Source organism: Mytilus galloprovincialis, chromosome 8, assembly GCF_965363235.1.
Source record: "Mytilus galloprovincialis chromosome 8, xbMytGall1.hap1.1, whole genome shotgun sequence".
NCBI lineage: Eukaryota > Metazoa > Mollusca > Bivalvia > Mytilida > Mytilidae > Mytilus > Mytilus galloprovincialis.
In genome coordinates this window covers 32483385-32505453 of record NC_134845.1, presented here as the reverse complement: position 1 = coordinate 32505453, position 22069 = coordinate 32483385, and the positions used below count along the sequence as shown (strand labels likewise).

General features: G+C 32.3%; 2 long non-coding RNA genes across 2 annotated transcripts; one reads left to right on the top strand and one right to left on the bottom strand.

Annotated features, from left to right (window-relative positions):
- The first annotated feature begins 8459 nt into the window (after positions 1 to 8459).
- Positions 8460 to 13340, top strand: LOC143043235 (uncharacterized). Its single transcript, XR_012968267.1, has 2 exons — positions 8460 to 8596; positions 12945 to 13340. It is a non-coding gene; the product is annotated as an uncharacterized LOC143043235 (long non-coding RNA).
- A 95-nt stretch (positions 13341 to 13435) lies between these two features.
- On the bottom strand, positions 13436 to 15599 carry LOC143043236 (uncharacterized). The gene is made up of 2 exons (XR_012968268.1): positions 15475 to 15599; positions 13436 to 13905 (listed from the first exon to the last, which is right to left on the bottom strand). It is a non-coding gene; the product is annotated as an uncharacterized LOC143043236 (long non-coding RNA).
- Positions 15600 to 22069: the final 6470 nt, after the last annotated feature.

Below are 22069 nucleotides of genomic sequence, written 5' to 3'. Positions count from 1 at the left end.
AAGGATATATATTATAGGTTTAAAAATGCCTGTTGTTTCTAAAGATGAAAAAGTAAAAGGGAAACATTATGTGATTAAAATATAATTGCATTTTTGAACGAGATCGGAATGCAAATACAGGGACCCACTATCACTGACTCACATTTATATCATTGTATCCATTGAAAAACTATTTGCATATACATGTTCTATATCTTTTTAAAGAATGGCAATACATGCAATCGTCTCCAATAGCGCAATATAAAGTTTTGTTGCACCATACGGGGCATGAATATAATTGTCAATTATTCAAGCTACTATTCCAATCTTTCTACCAGCAATTTCGAAAGCTTTTGTTCACCACGAGTACATGATAAAAGCGTTTGGAGGTTATCATATCACAACTTAAAAACAACTTTCAAATAATTTGAAGATTTTGCGTTACCAACTTTCATGGAATTTAAAGATTTTGATTTTCTATTTTAAGGTATAAATGAATTGTTTATTTCAAAACTGTAAATCCGGAGTTTCCAGCAATTTGAATATCCTGCCTAACCCATTTTCATGCGATTTAAAGATTTTGTTCTTCTTATTTTTGGAACCGATCAATTGTAAACTTCAAAATTGAAAACTGGAGTAAAAAACATTCTTTGCCATACTTATGCATGAAAAGAGCATTCTTGGATAATCTATATCAATAATATTGAATACATACAACTCTTGTGTAACGTAACCTGCGTGTCTGATTATCGATTTGTAATATTCTGGTTCTGGATTAAGTTTCATCGTAAGTTACAGAATATTACTTTTATAAATGAGGACCATTCATTGTGCAACGGATAAACAAAACTGTTTCTAAATTCTTTCGCTGTTTTACTATCTATGGACAGAACAATTGATTGTCATTTGTGAATATTGATGTTTAGATTAATGCATGTTTTTTAAACTGTTATAAAGTTGAACCCATATAAGTAGTCAGCATCATCTACAAAAAGGTGTTTCAAAAGTGAAACGAAGAACGAGTTTTTACCAGTAACGAGTTTTGAATGTATTTGTATTATTGTATTACAATTTGGTGCTTGATGTTTTTGTCTCGCACCAGATCGGAGGTAGGACTTCGTATTGTGTTTGTGGAAACGGGGAATGCTGGTAATATTGACAGTTTTAATGAACCTTTGTCGTCTTATTGGAATCATTTGACTCTTTTATCGGACTATGGATACAGTAGTGTAAAAGAAAGTACACTAAAATTTATGGTCAGGTCATGCAAGGATAGTTTTGTATCTATGAACACATCAGACGGCACATATGAAATAGTTATCGGAAGCTACGCAGGTAAACAAGTTTCTTTCAGATATAACAGAACTGGGATTTTTGACATTCCGCAACCTGAGCTGTTAAATTGTCATGGATTCCGACCATTTTGGATCCATTGGACAAATGAGTCTTTTTCTATAGGTAAAGGTTTTAATACAAGCAGTGGTAAAATTAAAGAATTGTCATGGATTCAGTCTCACATAGTTTCAGAGGTAGGAATTATGACAGGGTTTGGCTCAACAGGGGAATGGATAATCTACTACGGAGGTAAATATTTTGATCATGGTTTTTATAAATATAATATATTATAATTTTTTTGTGTTACTAACTTTCCGTTTTCTTACCTTTTGTTTCATAATCCTTGCATAGTGGATTCATTATTATTCCTTGGATACAAATATTCGTGGATTACGTGAGTACTGACGAACCATGAAATCAAATGTTCAACGAATAACACATTTTTGATAGGCTTGTTTGCAGACTTATATAAAACCACGAAATTAAATCTCTACGAAGATGCAAGTTTTTTTTTCCACGAAAATTGGTACCCACGAAAGTAAATCAATCCACAGTACTTGCGTATTTCAATTTATTGTACCTTATCAATCGCATATCAACAACACATTGTAAAATAAGGCTGTCGATCACGATTTGTTTTTGCCGTGGATTTGTATACATCATTATCATATACTTATAGAAAAAATGGTATAATTGTACCCCTTGATAAAACTAATTTGAACATAAAGTTATTCATTCAATTAGAAAAATTGCCTAAGCCGTGTGAAATAACTTTTGTTATCAACTGCGTCCGGTATATATAAACTGTTTCCTGTTAATTTTGCATGTTTTTCTTCAACATTATCGCAAAGCATTTCGACTTCAATCTGCAAATTCCGGACTATAAAACTCAGTGGTACATTTTTGTAAAAACATAATTAGATGATATAAAAGAAATATTAGGAGACAGGAAAATATATTATTAAAAAATGTAAAACAAATAGTTTAATAAATTAATTTAAAAAAAAAATCTTCTTTGTATGTCTTCTGTTGAAGTATATGGTAAAAAGAACATAAAATGTCATTTTTCATATCAGAGCCCTTATCAGCCCATGGTAAAAATCCGACCTCGAGTCTATCGGCTGTCGATCTGATATATTGACCTAGGGCTGATAAAAGGTATGATATGAAGAATGCCATGTTATAATCTATATATATACATATACAAGAGAGGCAATAGAAATTAAATAAAATCGAAACAAACTGACAGCCTTGGTAAAATACGAAAACAACTAAAAGACAACAACAAAACAAAAACAAAAAACTCTATAGAAAACTAACAACTAAGAAACACCAACACCACCAAAAACCAGGGATGATATCTGGGACTCCAGACAGGTAAGCAAGCAGAAGCAGAAAATCCTACACATATGTCACCTGTCTTGTTTCTCATGCATGTAAGTACATAATCGGTGATTAATCTTATACAGTAGTTGATTTTCGAGGAAAAGAGGACTCGATTATGGTCACGACCATTGATCGTATCCGTCGTTATCTGTGCAACAGATATTCCATACCGGTCAATCAATTCCTGATGGCGTCCATTAAAGGAGGGATGATCTTATTAGCAGGGTAAGAGTAGAATGATTTCAAATGGACATTTTAAACACTTTCCTTAGGTGAATTTCAATTGAAACCGTTGATGTATATACAGGGTAACACCGTCTTTATTTTGTCCAGTGTCCTCTTAGCTGAGTTGTCCCTCATATACTGTTTTACCTCACATTTTTTGATAATACGTATAATTTAAAAACTGCTTCCATTCGTGTATCCACCAAAACTGTATCTTCTGATATACCAAAATTTGTACAAAATGCAACTAGAGATGAAAAGTTTTATAATTCTATTTTCGTTGATTTTGGCAATCGACCAATATCCTTGCAGTCACATATTTGCATCATCACGATAAGCAGCAGCCGATTCATTATTATTAATTTCGACGAACTGTTATATCTCTTTAAATGATTTATCTCATATAAAAGCATATTTTATAAATTCAACTTTTACAGATTGCAACACAGATATACGAGCTGTTCCTTGGTCTTGTTCCTTGAACGAAAATAGTATGGGAACTACTGTTAATCAGAAAGATGGGATAACTGGTGCTAGTAATTACCACAGAAGAGATATTCCCTCAGATTTCAAAATAGACAAGAAATCCCTGTCGTCGTACAAAAGAAGTAAAACGAGTGCTCCTGATTCCAGATTTTCTGCTTCCTGTATTGGAGGCGTTGGCGTAGCAGTGATTGTGATAGTCTTGGTGTCTGTTGTCTTTATTGACGTTTGGTCGGTAAAGATGAAGACGTGTAGTCGTAAACAAGAATAGTAAACTATGGAAACAGTTTGTTTAAAAAGGCATATTAAACATGTTAAAGTCCATATTCGGTCTTTTCTCACAGTCTTTGTCTGCCGACTTAAGCCAATCGTGACATCAAAGCCGTCCAACCAACTAACAGAGTTACCAAATGGCCAAGATAATTAAGGCTACAGTATTTTATCGATGTTCAAGTCCTACAAATACATTAAGACAAATCAATGTAAAAATTGAAAATTGACGCATGAACTCAGAAATGAGTGTTAGTCAAATGGGCTACAAAGTAGTATCTGATTTTTCCCACTGCAAAGTTTTTCCTATAAAAGTGGAATTCACGGTAATCTACTTAACTTATTCACAACTGTTATCGTTACTTTAAAAGCAAAGAACACTATTGTTGCCTTCAGATATTTTTGATAAAACAAATATTAACAGAATCAGAAAACAAGAAACTTTATAAAAAGAAAAATCACAAAAATTCCGACCTCCGATGAATATTCAAAAAGGACAGTCCCTTATCAAATGACAAACATCAAAAGCTCAAATGCATCAAACGAGGGGATAACAACTGTCCTATTCCTGACTTGGTACGAGCATTTTCTTACATAGAAAATGGTGAATTAAACCTGGTTTTATAGCTTGCAAAACCTTTCACTTGTATAACAGTCGCGTAAAATTCCATTATATTGACAACGATGTGCGAACAAAACAAACAGACATAATAGGTTAAAATGTCAAAATAGGGGTACAATAGGTCAACAGTATGTAATACTCACTTTAAAAACAAACAAATATATAACAAAGAAACACAAAAAGCCATAATTATAACCAAAACACAAGAGCAAAAAACTTTAAAGAAAGACAGAAATACAAATATTTACCATTGCACAATATCACAATAACGAGATGTACAAGTACCGAACCACGAGAAAAGTGTTTTCCTTCTGTTGGGAATACCAGCTGTTTTTATATATACTGCTACAATGCAGAAGAAATTTAACGTGAGAGCCGTTTAAATATTGATTAAATTGTACCGTTGCTTCAGTACATATTTACTTGATACGTCAGTACTATTCTTGAAAACAACATCACCTTACACGAGCTTTTTTGTTCTCAAGGACGAACGATACAGTAGAGAACCATGCATTTACACAGTCAATTAATATTATTATACTTAATGTAAAAATGCCATATTTTGATTGGCTAATACAAGGGTGTTAATTTACTCTATCACATGGCTGAGAGGGTGACAATTTTTTTTTTAATTTTACCCTCTTGTCCAGAGCAATCAAACATCGATAATTTAAAGGACAATGGATTGCATTTACATCAAGTAATTAAAAACAGTGCTTAAGTTCTACGTTATGACTCAGATTTTATCATTTGAGGGTGAAAAAAACATAACACACTTTTTTTTCTAATACCCGTAACGTTGTTATGTACGTGACGTCGTAGAAAATACTTTTTAACGAATAAATCTGTAAAAGACAATAATGATAGGACATTCAGTATAATAAATTAAATAACACATTAGTGAGAGGGTGATATAGCAGATTGATACCCCTCGAAAAATTATTGTCACAATGTTTTTTCGTGGTAACAATCTGCTCTATCACCCTTTCAGCTTTTGTTATTTATATAATAGCAATGTCCTCATCAAGAAACTCCGTATTCTAAATATTCAGTTTCTCTTTGTCTGTTGTTTTTCGTTTGTTTTTATATTAGTACAGTGTCATTTTCTCAAATGTCATATGACAGAGGAACATTAAACTGTCATAAAAAGAACATCTAAATCTTAATTCAGTTCGACTGTTATGTTGTAATAAAACGGTTTGCCGAACATTGAAAAGCTTAAGTTGTATTAAAGTTAAACTTAGAGAAATTTATTTCACCGGCAGTCGATATCAATGTTAACTCACATTTCTTATTAACAACTACTATCGTAACCTTTAAATCCAAAATTAACACTAAACTTGTTGTTTCCAGATATATGTGTTCAATAAAATAATTAACAGCATCGGGAAAGGAAAAATTGTCTTTCGTTTGATTACAAAATGATTATGTAAATACTCCTACAATACAGTTTTAAAAGTTGACATTTAACTAAGCAGCCGGTTTAGTTCTAAATATTAGTACCGTTCACACATAGTATTTGTACAAGACCTATATCAATTTATCGAAGTAAACATTTACTAGCTTACGTCAGTTCAATTCTTGTGAACAGGGTTACCGAAGACGTGATTCTTTATTCTTATGGACGATATAGGAAGGTGCAATAATAATTGGTGTGTTCGGTCTCCAGAAGCTTCAAATTTTAAAGATAAGACGAAACTTCCAAAATAAAGGCTATGCATTGTCCAATTTTTCAATACAGCTTAATTATATTGACAAAACATTTTTATGCCCCATTTATGGGCATTATGTTTTCTGGACTGTGCCTTCGTCTGTTCGTCCGTCCGTTCGTCCGTCCATTCGTCCGTCTGTCCCGCTTCATGTTAAAGTTTTTGGTCGAGGAAGTTTTTTATGAAGTTGAAGTCCAATGGACTTGAAACTTAGTAACCATGTTCCCTGTGATATGATCTTTCTAATTTAAACGCCATATTAGAGATTTTATGCAATTTTCACGGATCACTGAACATAAAAAATAATAGTGTGGATGGGCATCCGTGTGCTTGGGACACATTCTTGTTGATTCTGTGATAACTTGGACAGACACCCCATGAGGGCCCTCAAACTTCTTTTGTAAATACTTTTACAATTAGGTTTAAAAAGTGGGCATTGAACTTAATAGCCGATGTTGTTCTATATATTGGTACCGTTCATACCTGTTATTGTACAAGACCTATATACTTTATGGAAGTAAATATTTACTATCTTACGTCAGGTAAATTATTGATAGTGGAGACACCTACGACTGATTCTTTATTCTTATGAGTGATGTTGAAATGTGCAGTTAATTTATGTACTAGTCAATCATCAAAGACATTTTTCTATCGAGAAACTATGTCTTCCTCATAATCACTTCCTCTTTGATGCTGTTTATTCTATATTTAAAACAGTGTCATTCTCTCAAATGTAATATATAGAGAATTTATCTATAATTGTCTTAAAAAGAGCATTTTTCTTCCTATATCCGACGCAGTTCTTATAATACTTGATTTGTTTAGTCTCCAGAAGCTTAAAAGGGTTAGACGAACCATCTAAAAATAAAGAATATGTATTGTCTGCTTTTCAATAAAGCTTTATATGTGTGTAATTGTTTTCTTTTGTTCGCATATACTGTAGACGCAGAAATTTTCGTGGAGGATTTAATTTCGTTTATTTCGTGAAAAGAATATATCCACGAAATTAAACCCCCCACGAACATTTAACATTTATTTATCACTTCCATTTATTGGAATCCACAAAATTAAATCCCGATGAAATCTTTTTAAGACACAAAAACACGAAATTTTAACCCCACGAAAATTAGTGTTTCTACAGTAGTTGCAAAGCCGTAACTATTACAGAAATTTTTTGAAATATGATTTTTCAGTTGTAAGTTTAGTTTTCGATTCCGAATCATAATTTTTTTTTCAGCCTACTATTCAAATAATGATATGCATATCAGAAGTCAATATAACTACTGTAGTAATCATACATTTTCAACCAAAAAGTAAAGAAAATAATTCAAGTCCAACCCGAATGTAAAATAATTCTATATTTGTAATATGCATTAAAGCAAATTTTAGTTCATAGGCGGAAATTCGAAAAGTTTTACTTTTATGATTTTAAAGGTCAAAGAATCAAATAGTCATTTGTTTTAACATTCATGTTGGGCTTAAGGAACTGATATTAATTAAAGGGAATTAATGGGACATGTTATTAAAACAGTTTTTGTCACTCTTATTATTTACTCTAAGGGGTTCGTTATGACGAACTTGGGCGGACGTTTGAAAGAGTATTAATTTAAGGATTGATATTATATTGGGTGGTATCTAGATTTTATGATTTGCTGATTACGTACATGTCTATTAAAGTCATATAGGAGCACTATTAACAACAAAACAATGACATTTAATAAGAACAATACGCTCGATTGTTCGAAACATACCAGGGTATAACAGCAAATTAACTTGACTACACACAGTTTGCGAAAATCCAAATGCTATTCAACACTTCGATATACCTACGAAAACACATACACATCTAAAACAAGCAAACACAAAGCCGACTAAAAAAAATAGTGTGATTAATCATGTTTTTTTATTAGATCTTGTCCACTCAAGTTTATATTTTAATATTTAGTTTAAATTTGCTTATTTGTAAACTATTATAATAGTAACTTTGTGATACTTTAAATACCTGAAAACAAAGAAATGATAACAAACGTACCAAACTTTAAATTTACAAAAGATGATTGCAATAAAAACTTAAGCCGTTAGTTTTCTCGTTTGAATTGTTTTACATTCGTTATTTTGGGCCTTTTAATATTTATCTATTCGGCATTGGCATTTCTCATTGTTGAAGGCCGTAAGGTGACACAGTTGTTAATTCTTGTGTAATTTTGTCTCTTGTGAAGAGTTGTCTCATAGGCAATCATACCACATCTTGTATCTTATATGAATCTGGCACTAACAAGAAGTCGTCCTTTCGAATGCAAAACTATAATAAAATATTATCGAAACATTAAGAGCACTGACACAATTATCCAACCTAAGACAGGTGGGAAATTATTATCTTCATATTAATCAAGTATGGTCAATATAAGATTATACAACGACGCCTATAAGAGGTTACAAGGTAATGATATACGAATGAAAGTTCCACCTAACTATGTCAACAATACTTCATGGGTCCTATAATATAATTCTAGCTGTGTCATATACTATATGCTTTTTAATCAGCCTTCTCTCTCTAAGGTAACAGAACTTTGCCAGAGATGAAACGGTAAGTACATTTGATTGTAAAGAAGTCTTTGAAGTACATTATTTTAAGCTTGAACAAGTGTCGCACCGATAAAAATTCTACGGTCGCCATCACGAATGGATAACAAAATGTAAATAATGTCACATTAAGTGCATTTCCTACTTCTCAAATAGGTATCGTTATCATATTTTAGGCTAAGGTTGTGTTTTTTTTCTTTGTTTAACAGAAGAAAAAAATATGCTTCCGATTTTTTTTTAAATTTTGAAAGAGTTTAAGAAAATCTTTGAGAATTGAAAAATACATATATATCATATAACAAAGTTTATAAAACTTAGTGCATTCGTAGCGCCACGTCTTACACTTTGAATGCTAATGACAAATAAGTATATGAATATGCAAAGAACTACATGATCAAATCGACCAGTTGACTTTTCGTCATTTTTCTGTCATAGAAAAACACGTAATACTATACGTATAGCATATATTTTTAGTAATGAATCTATTTTTACGTTTTTTGGAAAGTTTCACTCTTGCTGGCTCAATGCCAATCATACCACACTTGCTCTTATTTTTTAATGACTATGTTAGTGTTGGCAGGTAGGAAAAAATAATTTAATGGTACAAGTTAATTAATCAGATAGTTTGACAATAGTCCAAATTAGCGATAGTGTCATTTATTTGTAAAATAGACAATTATAAAAATAAAGATTTTGTTTAGCCTAAATTATGATTTCCCCCCTATTCTTAGCAGTCATATTTAAACGAATTTTGAGGTATTAAAAAGAACTGTATTAGTACGTAAATTGGAATAAAACATAGTACACGGATTCCCTATTCGCGCTATCATTTTTTATGTTCAATGGACCGTGAAATTGGGATTAAAACTCAACTTTGGCATTACAATTAGAGAGATCATATCATAGAGAACATGTGTACTAAGTTTCAAGTTGATTTGACTTCAACTTCATCAAAAACTACTTTGACCAAAAACTTTAATTTGAAGCTGGACAGACGGACGGACGCACATACCGAAAAACATAATGCCCATAAATGGGGCATAATATACATATATGTTTGTCCAAATAATTATGACGTCTTTGAAGGCTATTTTTAAGGTAGATTCATGGTATACCGCCATCTTGGATTGGACAATCGCAGTACAAAATCGGTCCAATTATTTGCCTAAATCTGCAAATTTGGAGACAGATTTGCAATTCAATGGTTAGACTGTTTTTTCTATTTGAAGACAAATTGTTAATTAATCGTATTATTCAAAATATTTTAACAAATATCAATTGTTTTGGTATAAAAATTATTTTTTTTCAAATGAGCCATTTAAGGGGAAATAACTCTTTTAGTACAAAATTTATACTGGGCTTATAGGGAAATTTTTTATTTTTACTTGTAGCAAGAAAACAAGTTCGGTGACACCATGTTTTCTTTTTATTTTCTTAAAACATATTATGAAACCTTTCTTCTCACAATTTATTTCAAAATTCTATCTCATAGAATTTTTTTATGCACACTAATGTGTTTTTTCATGAATAAACTAACCAAATTTTGGCAATTTTCAACGACCCATAGCTTAAAAATAGCACGGTGACCCATACTTTTTATTAAATTTTTGAAAAGAGCATAATAAAATCTTCATTTTGGCAAATTATGAAAAAATTCTGTCTCAAAAAATATATACTTGTGATCTACCTTAATTTTTGCTATGACGCTCACCTGTCGATGTAAGGCGTCACAGAAAAAACATAGCCTTTCAAGACGTCATAATTATTTGGACTAACATGTATGCATGCAATATTTTTTCAAATACCATTAGTTAGGTAAAATATAAGGCTCCTATTCGATGTTTTCTGAAATGCTAAACAAATTAATAGACATTTTAGAAAATAACATCACAAAAATACTGAACTCCGATGAAAATTCAAAACGGAAAGTCCCTAATCAAATGGCAAAATCAAATGATAAAATATATCAAACGAATGAACAACAAATGTCATACTCCTGACTTGGTACAGGCATTTTCAAATGTAGAAAATGGTGAATTGAACCTGGTTTTATAGCGCTAAATCTCCCACTTCAGTCGCATCAAATTTCATTATATTGACAACGAAGCATGAACAAAATGTCACAAATAGGGCACAACAACAACTCGAACCCCATCAAAAACTGGGGTAGGTTTCAGATTCTGCTCCACATTTGGCACCCGTCGTGTTGTTCATGTTATTACAAAGCCGGTAAATGTAGTCTAATTTAGTAGGTCACATTCGTGTAAAGGGAACGGGTTTGTACATGCAAGGAAAAGGTTTGTATACTTTCAGTCCAAAGATACAGTATGAAATTGTTTGGTTGTGGTTTGTCATTACGTCGTCTAATCTTTTAATTACCAAACGTGACTTATTCCAGATTGTGACTGTTTTGCTGAGTGTGAATTCGCATTACTATAAGACGTGTTACGTTACTTGTCTATCCCAAATTCATGTATTTAGTTCAAATGTTTAATGTTATATTTGTAATTCTCATCGGATTTTGTCAAATGTGTTGACGTCTTTTCTATTATATTCATGTGTTATGGTAAAGAAAATTAATCACCGCCTCAATTTATTAGATTTGATTTTGTTCAACGTAATCTGTACGATGTTTTACGTTTGAAGTTAGATTCACAACAAACCGGACATATCTATATAATATGGTTAATTGCTACCTTAGTTTGCTACTAATAAGTATTGAAATGTGCATTGTTATTAAATGTAATATCAGTATTTAGTTCAAATATAATCTTAAATCAATCTTAATTCTATCTTATTCATTCAAATGTGACGTAGTTTTTCATTTTTTGATGATCTGTTTTACAAATTCAAATGTGACGTCATTTTTTGGTAATTTTTTACAATTTTACAATTTCTAATATGACGTCACTTGGCGTTGAGGTTTTAACTTATTGGGATGTGTCTATTTTTTTGTGTTGCAATTTGTCGGGTTATGTAATGTATTTCGGTTGTTTCCTGTAATTAGTTAATACTTCAGTTTTATCATGTATATCTCTTGTATAGTCATTTTATAAAATTTACTGTTTGCAAAAGTATAAATTATTCTAAATAATAGGGATGTTCTGGTACCTAACAAAAAACCCCGGCCGTTTTTGGCACAACTTTTTTTAACTTTTGGTCCTCGATGCTGTTCAACTTTGTACTTGTTTCGGCTTTCAAACTTTTGTATATGGGCGTCACTAGCGACTAGTAAGTCTTGTGTGGACTTCTGGCGTATTAAAATTTTAAACTTGTTGCCTTTTGTTAGCTATTATTCGTGTGTTTCTTTGTCAATTGTGTTCTCCTATTTATTTATATTGTAGTCCTGTAATGTTGTGTTGTCATTTTAATGTTATATTTCACAGAACATAAAAGAGGGAGGTTTGGCATGCCACAAAACCAGGTTCAACCCACCAGTTTTTCCTTTAAAAAAATGTCTTATACCAAGTCAGGAATATGACCATTGTTATATTATAGTTCGTTTCTGTGTGTGCTACATTTTAACGTTGTGTTTCCGTTGTGTCGTTTGTTTTCTCTTATTTTTGTGTGTGAATGCACATTACTATAAGACGTGTCACGGTACTTATCTATCCTAAATTCATGTATTTGGTTTTGATGTTATATTTGTTATTCTCATAGGATTTTGTCTAATGCTTAGTCCGTTTCTGTGTGTGTTACATTTTAATGTTGTGTCGTTGTTCTCCTATAGTTAATGCGTTTCCCTCAGTTTTAGTTTGTTACCCCGATTTTGTTTTTTGTCCATGGATTTATGAGTTTTGAACAACGGTATACTACTGTTGCCTTTATTTGGCGAGTGTGCAACAGGAAATGTGTTGATATTGTGTCGAGCGACTGGTATTCCAATACAAATGTGTTGAATAACTGTCATCTGTTTAACAGATTTTACTGTATTCTTGATACAAAACAAATTTCTTTCAACGTTTTATCAGATTTCCACCACAACATCGACTCAATTTGCTAGGTTTGTCGGATTATGTCATCATGCTTCAGTGTCTAACTTTATATCGTCGTATCAAATATTTTGCGACATAACAAAGCCCTGATACTGCATTTTTCAATATGTTTGTAAGCAGTCATTTTAATATATTAAAAATACACCGATCTATACGCATATTTTAACCAATGTTATTATTTTTTTTACTTTCATTTCCAATCAAATTAGTTTTTATTGTTTCATGCATGTTATGAAAAATACACCGATCTATGTACATATTTTAACCAATGTCATTGTTTTTTTTTTTTTTTTTTTTTTACTTTCATTTCCAATCAAATTAATTTTAAGGGTTTCATATGGGTATTTTATATTTTAGATATACGTTACTGATTGTTCTGGTTTGTGTATTGCCATCCGTACTAAATGTACCAATCAGACGTGATCTTCATAGCTTACGGATGGAACAAACGCATCCAATCAAAAGCATCTTACCAGTCAGAGTTGCAATAACAACAACCAATGGAAAACAACGACAAAAACGCTCAGATTTGATTTCCATCAGCTGTATGACACAAGAATGTGTAGAGCGTCTAACACAAGCTTTGGCCATCTTAAATCAGACGAACATTGATGCAGCTAGACCAAGTGGCAGATGGGGATGATACAATAGATAACCTGTCTGAAAAACGTTCGTTGAAAAGGTGAAAGACGCCGGAAAATAATATGAAAAATAAAGAGATTTTGTGATGAAAGTCGCTTTTTCTGTATTTATTATCAATCTGCGGGTTTTTCTTTACTTAAACTATTGTTTGTGTACGGAAAACATATTGGAATTCATTGCAAAACACATTAGACGTTAATAAAACGTAGTTTTTTTATTTTAACTTTTTGTTCAGCATATATCTTCATCGTCCTAATATCTTCTCTGTATCACCTTAGGGCTTTGCTGTGAATTGACTCAGTGTCTGTATGCAAAATATATCATTTTCCCGACAGGCAACTAGCACCGTTTGATTTGAACTTGTTGATGGAAAAAAGCCCATGAAGCTTCTTCTCTGTCGGATGTTTTGCAATTCCACAGGATTGTTGCTTTTTCTTATGGTGTTACGCTTGCGCTGGATGCTCTTATGGCTATGGTTTATGGGCATCTTGATTTTGTCCATGTTTTTAATTTGTTTGTTCTGAATATTGCTATTCTGGTGAAAAATTCCTTTTCTTTTCCTGTTACTTTCTCTTAAGTGTTTATACAAGGTACATTCACCAAAATAAAACAAAGCAAAAAATAATAGCAGTATCCTTACTCGATTCATATCTTCTTAGATTTAGATTTAATGTACCTATTAAAAAATGAAAAATAAATGGATGACAAATAAATGAGTGACACATGTGATAATAATTAACTAAACACAAAAATACCTATATAAAGATAAGGAAATATGTTATAATGAGACAACTATTCACCAAAATTCAAATGAAGTGGATGAAAGCAATTATAGGCACACACGCAGAACTATTTCCATTTAGCTTTAAAGCTCAAGTAACCATGTAGGTCTCTCATCAATCTTGGTTAAATTAAGGGTAAATATTATCCTGCTCGTGTCATGACTTTATGAGAGAAGGGTAGTAGTTAGAGGTTTAGCGCTATAAAACCAGGTTCAATCCACAATTTTCTAAATTTGAAAATGCATGTACCACGTCAGGAATATGACAGTTGTTAATTCCATTCGTTTGATGTGCTTTATCATTTGATTTATCATTTTATTTTGCCATTTGATTAGGAACTTTCCGTTTTGAATTTTCCTCGGAGTTCGGTGTTTTGGTTGTTTTTTTTTCATATAATTTTACTGTGTGAAGCTAATGTACAAGATAAAACCGTCAACTTATTTCTTAAAAACGATAAAGAACTTGGCGATCACCAACTCTTCACGTACACAAGAGAAATGAACAACTATAGATCATCGTATATTGAGTTCTGATGATTTAGAGATTGAAATATTTGAATGTGGTTGTTCCACGTGCTGAAATAGTTTGTGTTTTCCACTGGCGTTGGGGAATGTACTCTTATTTTTTCATTTTCATTTTTTTTTTCTTTTTGTTTGATAAATTTTCTTTAATATCTTATCTTATTTTCACTTAATTGATAAAATTGAGAATGGAAATGGGGAATGTGTCAAAGAGACAACAACCCGACCAAATAAAAAAACAACAACAGAGGGTCACCAACAGGTCTTCAATGTAGCGAGAAATTCCCGCACCCGGAGGCGTCCTGGTTTGTTCTTGCTCTATTCCATTCGATACTATAATAACAGTAGTAGTGTGTATATTTTAAGGATTAGAGCAAGAACACCGTATTAGAATAAGTCCCAAAATATGTTTATGTAAAATAATATTAACTCTAGATAAAATAAACCCAGTTTTGATTAAAAAAAATTATTGAGGTCCGATCTCCAAGCGGCTGTTGTTATTTTTTTTCTCTCATTGTAAGTTCATCTTTATGGCTTGCAGTGAGTTTGGTATTTACAATAGCAAGAAATGTAACATGGTACTGATACGCCTTGCCTGAATTTTATATTAGTAAAATACATTTTTTTAAAGGTCTAAAATCATCATTATTTGCTACGAGATCCCTTTGACCTTAATAAATGTTTTGGGGCCAAATAGATACTAGTATGATAATATTCCAGTATTACTCCTTCACAAATACATAATTTAAGGTGTCACAGTTAAAACATATGAACAAAAAAGATGTGGGACAGCAAAAAAAAAAAAAAACGACAAAAACCATATTTGTGATACGAGGCCGATTTGGACAAAACTAAGACATTTTATTTAGGAAGTTTATTATGTTAGATATCTAGTGAGCGTCTATCTATAATCTAAATTACTCAAATACAAATACATCTTACCTTTCAAAATGCTGTAGAAAAAGACAATACCATGAACAGGGAGATGCATTTTTCTATCTTTTATAGATCGAGCATGATGTAGGAATAATCCGTCCGCCTTTTTAGACACGTAAGAGATTTGCTCTGACCACAATTGCTTATATAATCACTTAAAAGTTGTTTGAACTGCCTTTATAACTTTGACCTAAGTTAATTATCCAAAGTACTTCAATCGAAATCAAAAGTTAACATGGTTAAGATACAAAGGTGAGAGAACTTAAACAAAGCATGGTTTATTTTGAGAACCGATATCTAAATATGACACATCTCCTGTGATACATGTTTGTCTTTTCTGGTGGCATTTAAGACTCTTTTTTTTTTGTGGCTTTTCTCCTTTCTTAAATCTTAACCCATGTAGCATTCAACATTCACTTTTTTAGAATATACTGAATGTACCTTAATGTATACTCGCATATTTCTAGGATTACATTTTTTGTCAGGTCATTGCTCTTAATTTATATTTAGGTCACTTATAGCTGAAAAAGTTTTGAAGAGATATTTGAAATTCTTCTTGTTTTTGTATTTTTAGCTTCCAGACGATTAACTTTCTTCTTTTAAAAAGAAGATGTGGTATGAGTACCAATGAGAAAAATATCCACCACAAATCAAATAGAAAAGTTGAAAATATCTGTAGGTCGCCTCACAGCCACCAACAAAGATCCAAACACATACCTATAGTAGCATTAAAAGGCCATGACTGTACATACGGGGCGCCGAATGGGACTCTTGTTGTTTTGTAGAAAATTCAATTCTGTCATAACAAAATCATTTTTGTCTTACAAAACCACAAGAGTCCCATTCGGCGCCCCGTAGTACAATGTGTAAAACAATAAAAACTGCAAAACTTGTTGGTTTGATTTATGTACAAAATTAAATTCTGTCATAACAAAATCATTTTTGTCCTACAAAACTATGTGATACAGACTTATTTTATGAGAACTTCAATTTTGTGATGACAAAATTCATTTTTATAGACATGACAAAACGGTCATTTTTGTCAAAAAGGTATGCAAATATAAACTTATTTGCATACAAAATTGACTTTTGTGAGACAAAATTCAATTTTGTATGATAGAATTCAATTTTGTGAGACAAAATTCAATTTTGTGAGACAAAATTCAATTTTGTCAATTTTGTCTCACAAAAGTTAATTTTGTGACGACAAAAGTCAATTTTGTTGAATTTTGTGACGACAAAATTGTATTTTGTGAGGCAAAATTGACTTTTGTGAGAAATTCAATTTTGTCAATTTTTGTTTCACAAAAGTCGATTTTGTATGCAAATTTGTTCACAGAATCCAAACTAAACTAATTTGCATACAAAATTGACTTTTGTCGCCCAATTTTCAAATTGGGTAACAAAAGTCAAGTGTGTGTAACAAAAATGAATTGTGTCATGACAAAAGTGACTTTTATCCACTGAAAGATAATTTTGTATGACAAAATTTTAAATGTGTAGTATGCTACAAATTTTGTTAAACTGAACTCATTTTTGTTGAACAAAAGTCACTTTAGTCCGTACAAAATTGAATTTCGAGTACAAAACCACAAGAGTCCCATTCGGCGCCCCGTAATACAATGTGTAAAACAATAAAAACTACAAAACTTGTTGGTTTGATTTATGTACAAAACAATAACCAAATGATGAATAAGGTAGACAGCATCTAACACCAACCACTGAACAACATGCCATATCCCTTAACTAATTTCTTACACTAACGACGTGTGCCACATGTGGAGCAGGATCTGCTTACCCTTCCGGAACACTTGAGATCACCCCTAGTTTTTGGTGGGGTTCGTGTTGCTTATTCTTTAGTTTTCTATGTTGGGTCATGTGTACTATTGTTTGCCTGTTTGTCTTTTTTTATTTTTAGCCATTGCGTTGTCGATTTATTTTCGATTTAGGAGTTTGACAGTCCCTCTTGTATCTTCCGTCCCTCTCATGGGCGGATCCAGGAATTTGGAAGGGGGCGAAGTTTTTAAAGATTTATTTTTTTACCTTTTTCGGCCGTAAAAACATAAAATAAGTGTAAATGCACATTTTAAACGGTTCCTTGCGTGGGGCATGTATATTCTATAGTTGCTGTAAAGTGTAAGTGTTGGACATTTCACATGCTGTTTTCTCCCTATTGATATTCTATCATAAAATGATAGTATGGATCCAAAGCTATATGTACTGATATATTTGATGTCGGACTTGTCAGTAAAAAATAAACATGGAAAATTCTCGTTTTTTTTTTTTACATGTATGTTAAGTTAGCATAACCTCACATATTTCTTGTTGTAAACAAGAAATACATCGGGCTATAATATTCGATGAAATGTTCAATACGACCGATACGAGTTAAAAAGTCAAACAAGCAATTTTCATTCAAATGTTTGGTTGATATGTTTCACCCGACAAAATTAAGGGAGGTGAGGGATTCCAAATCAACCAAAGGCTACGAATGAGTCTGAAATGACAACGAAATTATGAATGACGGCCGACAAATGGAGACATAAAGGCCTATCTCAGCAGTCAGGTTGCAGTCTGGTCTTGAAAAAAGTATTCAATATATCAGTTCGGCGAAACAGACATTCTGCCGCGTCAGACATGCAAACCCCGGCCTAAAAAAAATACGCCCGTTTTTTATTCATCATGTTCATTTAATGCTAAATAATTCTGTTGGAAATTTTCGTTTCTAAAAGCAAAAAAGTGGACAAGATTGTTGTTTTCAATCCAGATACGGCCAGAATTTTTATTTAATGCAAAAGTCAGAGTCGTATTTTTTTCTCTGAAATACATTAGACTGCCTCCTCAAATCAAATGGTTCGTACCTTAAAATCTATCTAGACTAAGAGCTTATACTGACTGGGGGTCATTATTCAGCTATCAAGTTATTTCAAAATAGGCTGGTGCGTTATGGGTTAAACATGTTTACGTAGGTAAATAATATTGCCGTGAAATTTTTTTTCATGAGAGGGTTTCTGTTTGGTTTAAATTGGGAAATAGAAGTCACTACTTTCGTTCTCAATCCTTATTCGCTTTGAAGGTATCATGGTTGTCATCAGGCATCAACCTAAGCAATGTTATACTGTAAGTTGAATTTCAAAAGACTAAGTGACGTTTTTTTTTTGACGCACTGGTCAACTCCATCATAGCGAATCACATGACTTTTACACCAGCGAAAATTATCTTTATAAGTAAAGAAATAATTGTCGCATGAAAATTAAATACACGGGAAATGTCAAAGTTCACGAAGTTTACGAAAAAAAAAGTCCGAGCAAAAGGGGGGGCGTACGCCCTCTACGCCCCCCTCTGAATCCGCCACTGCCTCTTTTACACTAAGCAGTTATAAAAATTAACTATTTTAAAAGTATTTATATGATCTTAAGTTTACCTAACAATGTTCACAAGAAGAATTTTATTCAGAAAATACAACAACTCTTTGAATTTAAATATAGGTATATGAACCTCTAAACTGGGCAAAAATTACTATGGATACAGTGGCGGATCCAGCCATTTTAAAAAGGGGGGGTTCCCAACACAGACTAAAGGGGGGGTTCCAACTATATGCTCCCATTCAAATGCATTGATCGGCCAAAAAAAGGGGGGTTCCAACCCCCGGAACCCACCACCCCCCCCCCCTGGATCCGCCACTGGGATACATAAAAATTCGTTAGATACCAATTTTCGAGGATTTAGTGCGTACGTGTGAATCATGAATTCAAAATACAATGTTTTAATTGGTTTGTATGCAGATGTCTGCAAAACCACGAATTAAATATCCACAAAAACGCAAGTTTTTCCCAATCCTCAAGCAGATGCTCCACAGGGCGCAGCTTTATATGACCCCAGAGGTCGAACCCTGAACAGTTGGGGCAAGTATGGACACAACATTTAAGCTTGATACAGCTCTGAATTTGGATTGTGATTAAATAGTTGACACAACATAGGTTTCTGACAAAGAATGAATGTGGTCTAAGAACTTAAACTTAAAAACTTAAAAATTTTAAATTGGACATTTACCTATCATGGTCCAATATCCAAAATCTAAATACATGGTTAGATTCAGCATATCATAGAACCCCAAGAATTCAATTTTTGATGAAATCAAATAATGTTCAATTTTAGACCCTTTAGACCTCACTGTGGACCAATTTGATAACCGGGCCCAAATATTAAAAATCTAAATACATGGTTAGATTCAGCATATTGAAGAACCCCATATATTCAATTTCTGTTGAAATCAAACAAAGTTTAATTTTGGACCACGATTTGGACCAACTTGAAAACTGGGCCCATAATAAAAAATCTAGGTACATGTTTAAATTCAGCATATCAAAGAACCCCAAGAATTCTATTTTTGTTAAAATCAAACTTATTTGGACTCTTTTTGGCCCCTAATTCCTAAACTGTTGGGACCAAAACTCCCAAAATCAATCACAACCTCTCTTTTATGGTCATGAACCTGGTATTTAAATGTCATAGATTTCTATTTACTTATACTAAAGTTATAGTGCGAAAACTAAATGTCTTTGGACAACGACGACGACGAAGACGCCAACGTCATACCAATATACGACCAAAAAATTTTCAATTTTTGCGGTCGTATAAAAATTGATACTCACAAAAATAAAAGAATCCTCAGTATATAAAAGTTTCGATGAATTTTCGGCAGTTATAGTTTCAGAATAAGGTTTTAAAAGTCATATGAAACCTCAAAATAAGAAAAATGATGCATATGTTTTTTATAACAAAATGGATAGTTTTCATTATTAGACTTATGTACTTTTTTTGAAGAAAATTCTGTAATTTGTCCACATTTAGAAGAAGTTTTCTTTTTCTTAATTGCTTGCTTCAAGGAAGCAATTCACTGATATATTTTCCATATGCAACGTGACCTTAGCATGAACCTTACGTAAAAATCTGGTGATCACAATATGCATGGATCACTGGTGTTAAGCGGATGGTCGTAACTAATTAAAGTTACGACCATCCGAAGATGGGAGACAACTCCAGGGATAAATTTTTCTTTTCCGATTTTCGTGCAGTAAAAAAAGGTTTCAGTCAAACCGCTTATCTCATACATACTAATCGTCAGTGCGTTGATATTGAAACAAAATTTGATACATCAAAAAATTCCAATTTTCGTAAAATGATCATTCAATAATTCGAGCATGATGGTCGTAACTAAAAAAACAAAAATGATCAGGATGGTCGTAACTTAAAATTGTGATGGTCGTAAATCTTTATTAAGTAGGACCGAATAAGACAAGTCAAGAGTTTTAAACATGTCTTTTGTTATATGAATATATCATATGATATATTTGTGAAGTTGATCTCACCAAATGATAAAAACTAAAAGGGGTGAAGAGCGGGATACCTGTAAAGTGCGAAAGGAAAGAAATTTGGAACGAATTGAAAAAAAAACCAATACAAAATGAAATGACCAGTCACTGTTACTTAAAATACAAGGTATGAAATTAACCAAGAGGCAACTAATTATAAGCGGTTAAGTTTAGTAACAACATAAATTTCTCAAAAGTGAAGAATTCATTTTAAAACAAGAAACACAGCTCTGGTTATGATCATTCTTAGTTACGAATTAAGAAAAGGCGTTTTTAACAAATTTGACATCACATGAAATAACAGTATCCTGATTTATATTCTTTATATTTTGCATGTATTGAAAAGATAAACTTTTTAAAAACTAGTATGTACCTACTAGGTGGAATTTAAAAGAAAAATCTACAATTTAAAATTGATACTTTAAGTCGAAAGAGCATAAGTAAGGAATCGAAATAATGTTATGGGGGTCGTTATCGAGACTAGACCATATCCGCAAATTCGAAAATCGATTTAAAGAACATACGTCTTATTCTTAGCCTGGATTTTGAGAAGTGGTACTGTCATTTGGTATATAGTCAAGCTGATTATAAGGTGCAATGCCGAAGTTCAGATATAATTATTACCCGTGGTTTTAGAAAATTCTGAATACGCCTATTGGTACCATGCTGTCCGCTATACATATTTGTCTTTCTTATGGAAATACCATGAACCCTGGACCACAGGTTTTTTATTCCCAATTCATAAAGGGAATGATGCATCCGATCTTAATAACTATCAAGGAATTACAATTACTGATTCATTGGGGAAGCTTTTTTTAATAAGATATTTGATACACGTCTTTGTAAATTCTTAAATATCAAACTGGGTTTACCAAAAAAAAAAACACAAAAAAAAACACGACCATCTGACCATATGTTCATTCTAAAAACTATTATTGATAAGTATTGTAATACAAAAGAAGGTAGAGTGTTTGCCTGCTTTGTTGATTTTCAGAAGGCTTTTGATACTGTCATTCTCCCAGGGATAAAACTTAAGCTATTGAATATAGTTGCAGAATATGGTAAGAGATCCCTTTAGAACTAAAGTTAGAGTAAAACAGGGAGACAATTTGAGTCCAAATTTGTTTAAAATTTTCATAAATGAACTTCCTGCATGATTGTGTTAAAAGTTCCCCTGATCCAGCTGTTGTTAATTCACGACCAGTCTATTCTTTACTATACATATG